At 43.1% G+C, this 6,238-nt stretch overlaps 1 pseudogene; it reads right to left on the reverse strand.

The window, feature by feature from the left end:
• Positions 1–225: 225 nt before the first annotated feature.
• On the reverse strand, positions 226–2,966 carry LOC147422432 (uncharacterized; annotated as a pseudogene).
• Positions 2,967–6,238: the final 3,272 nt, after the last annotated feature.

Raw genomic sequence — 6,238 nt, forward strand, 5'->3', positions numbered from 1 at the left:
GATTCCAACTCTCTGGACCAATCAAGTGGATGGATCCACTTCCATACCAAAATAGTTCTTTGGACTAATCATGACTGCTATATCAACAATCAAGTGGATATATCTACTTCTATACCAGAATGTAAAACCTTATATCATTAGTGACGTCTCGAAAAGAAGTTAGAACTACCATGGACTCTCACCATGACCCCAAACCACCTATCCTACCATGGAGCTCTCGATTTTCTATAGTACAAAGTTGCAACAAAGGAAAAAATTCCTCATTATTTGCATGAGCCCAGACATGGGTTCTTTATCATCACTCCATAGATTAGACTTGTCTTCATTCCCATGAAGATATTGCCAGGTGCCCTTCTCCCACTCCTTCAAAATAATGTTAATCCGAGTAGGCCTAACAATGACACTACATTTCTCAGGTACGATAGCTTTACACCCATACGATAATCACCCATACGATAATTCTTGCCATCAATATAATGGACCTTCAACTTCAAGAATCTTGCCTTAAAATCCACATCAATGCCAATTTTCTCCTTGGAGGCCCCTGGAAGAGAGATATCTAGATCTTTTACTTTTCAACATCCTGATCCCAGCTAAAACTAGACAAGCTTTATGATGAGTTGATGATCTTTGACTTTTTGAGGTATGAAGTCATGTGGCCTTCCCTTGATATTGCGCAGACAAGGCTTCTACCATTTCTAATGTCTATATTTTTGAGGATATAAGACTCTGCACATCAGGTCGTGACGACGTCGTGTAGCTTGGTCGAGCAGAGCTTTGAGCTCTATCTACCACGTTCTCTAAAATATCGACAGCCATCGAAAGCTCCACAAGTCTCTCTCTCTCTCTCTCTCTCTCTCTCTCTCTCTCTCTCTCTCTCTCTCTCTCTCTCTCTCTCTCTCTCTCTCTCTCTCTCTCAACCCAAAAAAAAAACTATTGAAAATAGTCCGCATCTTCGGCATAAACTGTTTTTAGTAGTTCTCTCTCTCTCTCTCTCTCTCTCTCTCTCTCTCTCTCTCTCTCTCTCTCTCTCTCTCTCTCTCTCTCTCTCACTTTTGTCTAGACTCTGTAGGCGACTGGGTGAGTTGAGAAGCCTCTCTCTCTCTCTCTCTCTCTCTCTCTCTCTCTCTCTCTCTCTCTCTCTCTCTCTCTCTCTCTCTCTCTCTCTCTCTCTCTCTCTCTCTCTCTCTCTCTCTCTCTCTCTCTCTCCTGAAAACTTAAAAAAGCTGTTGTACGTGAGCGAGAGAAAGACGTGATGAGGGTCGGCCTTGACGTCGGCATGGTAGGTAGAGGCATCCAAAAAATGACGTCCAAAACCTTGTAAAAAAACCTCTTGAAACAGTCTGCCCCGGCGCAGACTATTTCAGGAGGGTTTTTTTATTTTTATTTTTATGAGAGAGAGGATCATCTAATTGAAATCTAAGTACAATCTGGCTGCAGATCAGGAAAACGTGGTGGTGAAGCAAAGCAGACATGGTGAGCTTGAAAGTGGGGATAGCTTCCGTCCTTGTGCTCATGGCCTACTCCGCGGCCCTGCAGGGAGTGGAGGTGGTTCAAGGGGCAGCATCATGCTCGACCACCTTGATGGGGCTAAGAATGAAGTGTGCCAATTACATGATGGGGGCGGCATCGTCAAGGCCGGCGCTGGGGATGACTGTTGTCAGGTCATCAAATCAGGATTGTTGACATGCTTTTTGGGCCTCCTCAATCACCCTGTCATCCTAGTCGCCATCTCCAGCTGCGGCCTCAAGCTACCCCGTGGCACTTGCTGTGCATGTCTTCACTGAGTCTTGAAAACTAAACTTTGATGTGTAGTGGCCTATAGCTGTTCGCACCAGGCAACTGCCCCTTTCAAGGACCACGAGGTCATGAGAGAGAGAGAGAGAGAGAGAGAGAGAGAGAGAGAGAGAGAGAGAGAGAGAGAGAGAGAGAGAGAGAGAGAGAGAGAGAGAGAGAGAGAGAGAGAGAGAGAGAGAGAGAGAGAGAGAGAGAGAGAGAGAGAGAGAGAGAGAGAGAGAAACTATACATGATATGCCATCAGCCGTTTACGTACTGAGTAGGCGTAGGAGGCTACAACCAATTATCAAGAGGATGCATGCTTGAACCAGTCTGCACCGGAGCGGACTGGTTCTGACATGTTTTGCAAGGGAAGAGACTATTGAGAGAGCGAGCCAGATGGAGCCACAACGCATCATACAAATGTAAGCAGTACTAAAGTATGGAATCATTTGACCGTCTGGTCCACCTCCCGATATTCAATCTGTTTCTCTGCAGAACACAATACGCCGAGCCACCCCAACTTCCAAGAATGGGTGATGACTGCTTATGAATCGAATTCCTCTTGACGCTCTCTTCCTGGAGTTTTGTCTCTTCGCTAGGCGGTTGCCCCTTGCAAGGACCACGAGGTCATGAGAGAGAGAGAGAGAGAGAGAGAGAGAGAGAGAGAGAGAGAGAGAGAGAGAGAGAGAGAGAGAGAGAGAGAGAGAGAGAGAGAGAGAGAGAGAGAGAGAGAGAGAGAGAGAGAGAGAGAGAGAGAGAGAGAGAGAGAACCTATACCCATGATATGCCATTAGCCTTTTACTTAATGGGCGTAGCCCATGATTAGGATGGGAGGATGCATGCTAGAACTAGTGATCCATGCTGGCGGGACGGGTTTTGGCACGTTTCACAATGGTGGAGACATGAGAAGGGTGTGGCCACATCCTATGCTACAGAGTAGAGGATACCTAGGAAGCAATAATATCGCGTGTCTCTCATTACTTTGCAGTCAAGTAGCATGTGATGTCTCATTACTCTACATTCAAGGACAAAGTTAAAAATTGGTTCCCATGGTACCACGCAGACAGTGGTCTTGTTAAATATGAGTGGATCCTTTTCTAGGATCTTTGAGACATCATCACCCTCCTTGAACCTAACCTAGCAGAAGCCCTTGGCAAGGTATGTAGTACTTTCAACTGCTTCGTCATGCCCAAGAATTTGAGGTTCCTGAATCCATTGAGTCAGCTTGGATCTGTTTGGGACTCTCCCACTAAATCCGAACACAGGTGTTAATTTAAATTGTAAAGCTAGCCATCTTTGATAAGTGCTGGTAGAATCACAATAGTGATTGCCTCCACTACCTTCAATTGTTGCAGCAAAGACTTCTCTAGAGCCGTGAAGGCTCGATCAGCCCGACTTTCCTGGAAGATTTCATTGCAATATGCTTGTGTGCAAGTTCTTTTGTTCCCATGTAGGCTTGCCTCTATCTATTTGTTGATCTCTTTTAGCTCATGCACGAGCATAGTCTTTAGAGTTAGAGCACTTCAAAATTCTTTCGAATGATATGCTTGATTTGAGCATTGAAGAGATTGTTCTTGTCTTGTTTCCACTCGTAAAGATTGAACCTGAAGGAACACCAACCTTCAGGGTCTTCACCTCGAACGTAAAACCTTTAACTGCTTGGTCGCACTCTTTTTCTTTGACTACATCAGCAAAGAGATTTTCCTGCCTGACTTTAAGGAGTCATGCGAGGGTCGCGAGGCCGGCCTACTCGCTTTGTCCATCGGCATGAGACCTCCTCATGAGACAACATTCTTCTAGACGAGAGTGCCTGCAAGAATTTAATGATATCTTCTTCCATGGGAAGAAGCTCTACCTCCATGGAAAGTACTACTAAATGGAGCAAGGCCAAAGTGGAGAGGGGGGGATGGTGGGAACAAAGGCCATCCCAAGGCAAAATAGCACCAAAGATAAGAGCTCCCAAGTTGAAACCACCAAAGATGGTTAAACTAGGCGCACCAGAGATGGTTATAATAAGCATGCAAAAGAACACACTTTAAATTCTTGTCAAGGGCAAAGATAGAGAACCAAACAGCTCGGACAAGCCAAATCCTGCTTATTATGTATACTCTTCCCTACGGGAATCACCACTCGCTCAAATCGCCATTACGATCATGCACAATTGGCCAACATGACCAAGCTCCAAGTGCTTGCTGCCAACAAAGTTATGACCCTCAACTCTTGCATGTTCCCCTAGCACTACCCTCACTAAGCAATGGGAAGCCCCAAAGCTCTTTGATAAGCTTTTCTTGCTCTGGCTTAACTCAGACCATCACCATCTCTCTCTTTGCTAACCATAGTAAAAGCTTAGAATCTCCGCTTCTGATCTTTCTCCTTAACCAAGAGTTGGAAGTTGCTCCAAAGGGTGCATCTTCTCATATAAATGGAAGAAATAATAAATAGAGTTCACGATAATGTATTTGTTCATCCTTCTACATGTTGACCTGATGACTAAAGGTTTCTTAAACTTGTGAGGAGATCCTTTAACAAACTTGAAGTTTCTTACATAGTCAGCTAGGCATAGGTATGCTAGATGGGGCGGCTATTGTGTGTATTTTGCAAAAAGGTCACCAAACAAGATGTTTGTGTCCTTAAGTTGTATGTAGTCCAACATGGCCCTTCTCTTCAGTAGTAATGTCTTTTGGTTCTCAAAGTCAACACTAGTGAACAGAAACTACATGCTTGTACTACACAAGGGTAAGGAGAGAGAAATATATGCGGCTTGTTGTGATGTCATCTGTAAGGACACGGGTCCTACGGGCATGGCCGGATAGTGTGTATGCTACAAAGATATATCTTCATTCAGGATACCACCAAGTGCGTATCCTTTTGAAAGATGTTTTTAAAACTGCCTTTAGAACATGATTCGGGCATTTTGAAACTTTAGTTATGCCTTTTGGTTTAACCAATGATCCAGCTACATTTATGACACTCATGGATAGTGTCTTACGTCCCTATCTTGGAAAAGTTTCTGTGGTTTTTCTTGATGAAAATTCTCATTTACAGTATGACTGAAGATGAACACATAGAACACTTACAATTAGTGTTCGAGCAGCTACGAACTCACGCCTTGTATGCTAAGCCAAGCAAGTGCGATTTCTTTAACATAGAGATACACTACCTTGATCATGTGATTTCTTATTCTCGCATAAAGATGGACACTGACAAGGTCGCTGCCATTCTTCGATGGCCACATCCCAACACGCCTTTGAAAGTAAAAAGTTGGATATAGCTCAATAGAAATATTCTGTCTATGAGAGGGAGCTATTTGCCATAGTTCATGCTTTACAAAAATGGAGACACTATTTATATAGTGTCGAGTTTGATGTGGTTTTTGACCATGAGAGTATAAAATGGTTTACTACTCAAACGGATTTGAAGGGTCGTAAATCTAGATGGGCGAGATGCTTCAAGATTATGATTGCAAGCTATGATATCACAAGGGTGATATAATGCAGTAGCAAATGCACTAAGCCAGATGCCTCCTATTAATTCACTTGCTTTCACAAAAATAAAGAGTGAATTTTTGAAGTCATTACGTGGCAAGTGTGCACAAGCTCTATCATATGCTAAAGTGTGTAGTGCGGTTTCAAGAAGGAATCCCTAACACTCACGTGTCTCTATACGGCTAGATCAACATTTTTTTGCATGCGTAGATAAAAACTCCAACACACAGAGCTCCACCCTACTCCGGACAAACTTAAGAGATGGAAGAAATTTTCCATCGATGATGGCTACTTACTCTACAGGGGTAGAGTATGCGTGTCAAAGGACTCAGACACTAGGTGCCAAATATTATTTGAGTATCACGATAGTCCAAGTGTTGTTGGTCATCCAGGTATTTGTAAGACGTATATTTTAGTTCGACGTTAATTTTATTGGCTAGGCTTACATCATGATGTTCAAGAGTACGTACTAAAATGCTAGCAATGCCAAGTTAATAAGGCGAAACGCCTTGAGGTACGCGGCCTTTTACATCCTTTAAAGATTCCACAAGGTAAGTGGGAGAGTATCTCTATGGATTCTGTAGTAGGACTACCTAATAGAAATCGTGGTCATGATGCCATATGGGTAATTGTAGACCGTTTAACAAAGATGTGTCGATTCATTCCAACTAAGACTATGATTAAGACACCAAAATTAGCAGGGATGTTTAGAGAGCTTGTATATAGACTCTATGGTCTTCCAGCTAGTATCATTTGTGACAGAGATTGAAAGTTCGATAATCACTTCTGAAGAGATATGTTCCAAAAGTTGGAAACTACAGTCATTCTTAGTACGGCTGATCATACACAAAAAGATGGTCAAACCAAAAGGGTTAATCAAGTGCTAGAGGATATGCTCCGAGCGTACATTAGCAAGAAGCAAACCAATTGGAAAGACTACCTACCTATATTGAAATTTTCTTATAATACTTCAA

This window comes from Adiantum capillus-veneris, chromosome 27 (genome assembly GCF_014529385.1).
Source record: "Adiantum capillus-veneris isolate H3 chromosome 27, ASM1452938v2, whole genome shotgun sequence".
In the NCBI taxonomy this organism is placed as follows: domain Eukaryota; kingdom Viridiplantae; phylum Streptophyta; class Polypodiopsida; order Polypodiales; family Pteridaceae; genus Adiantum; species Adiantum capillus-veneris.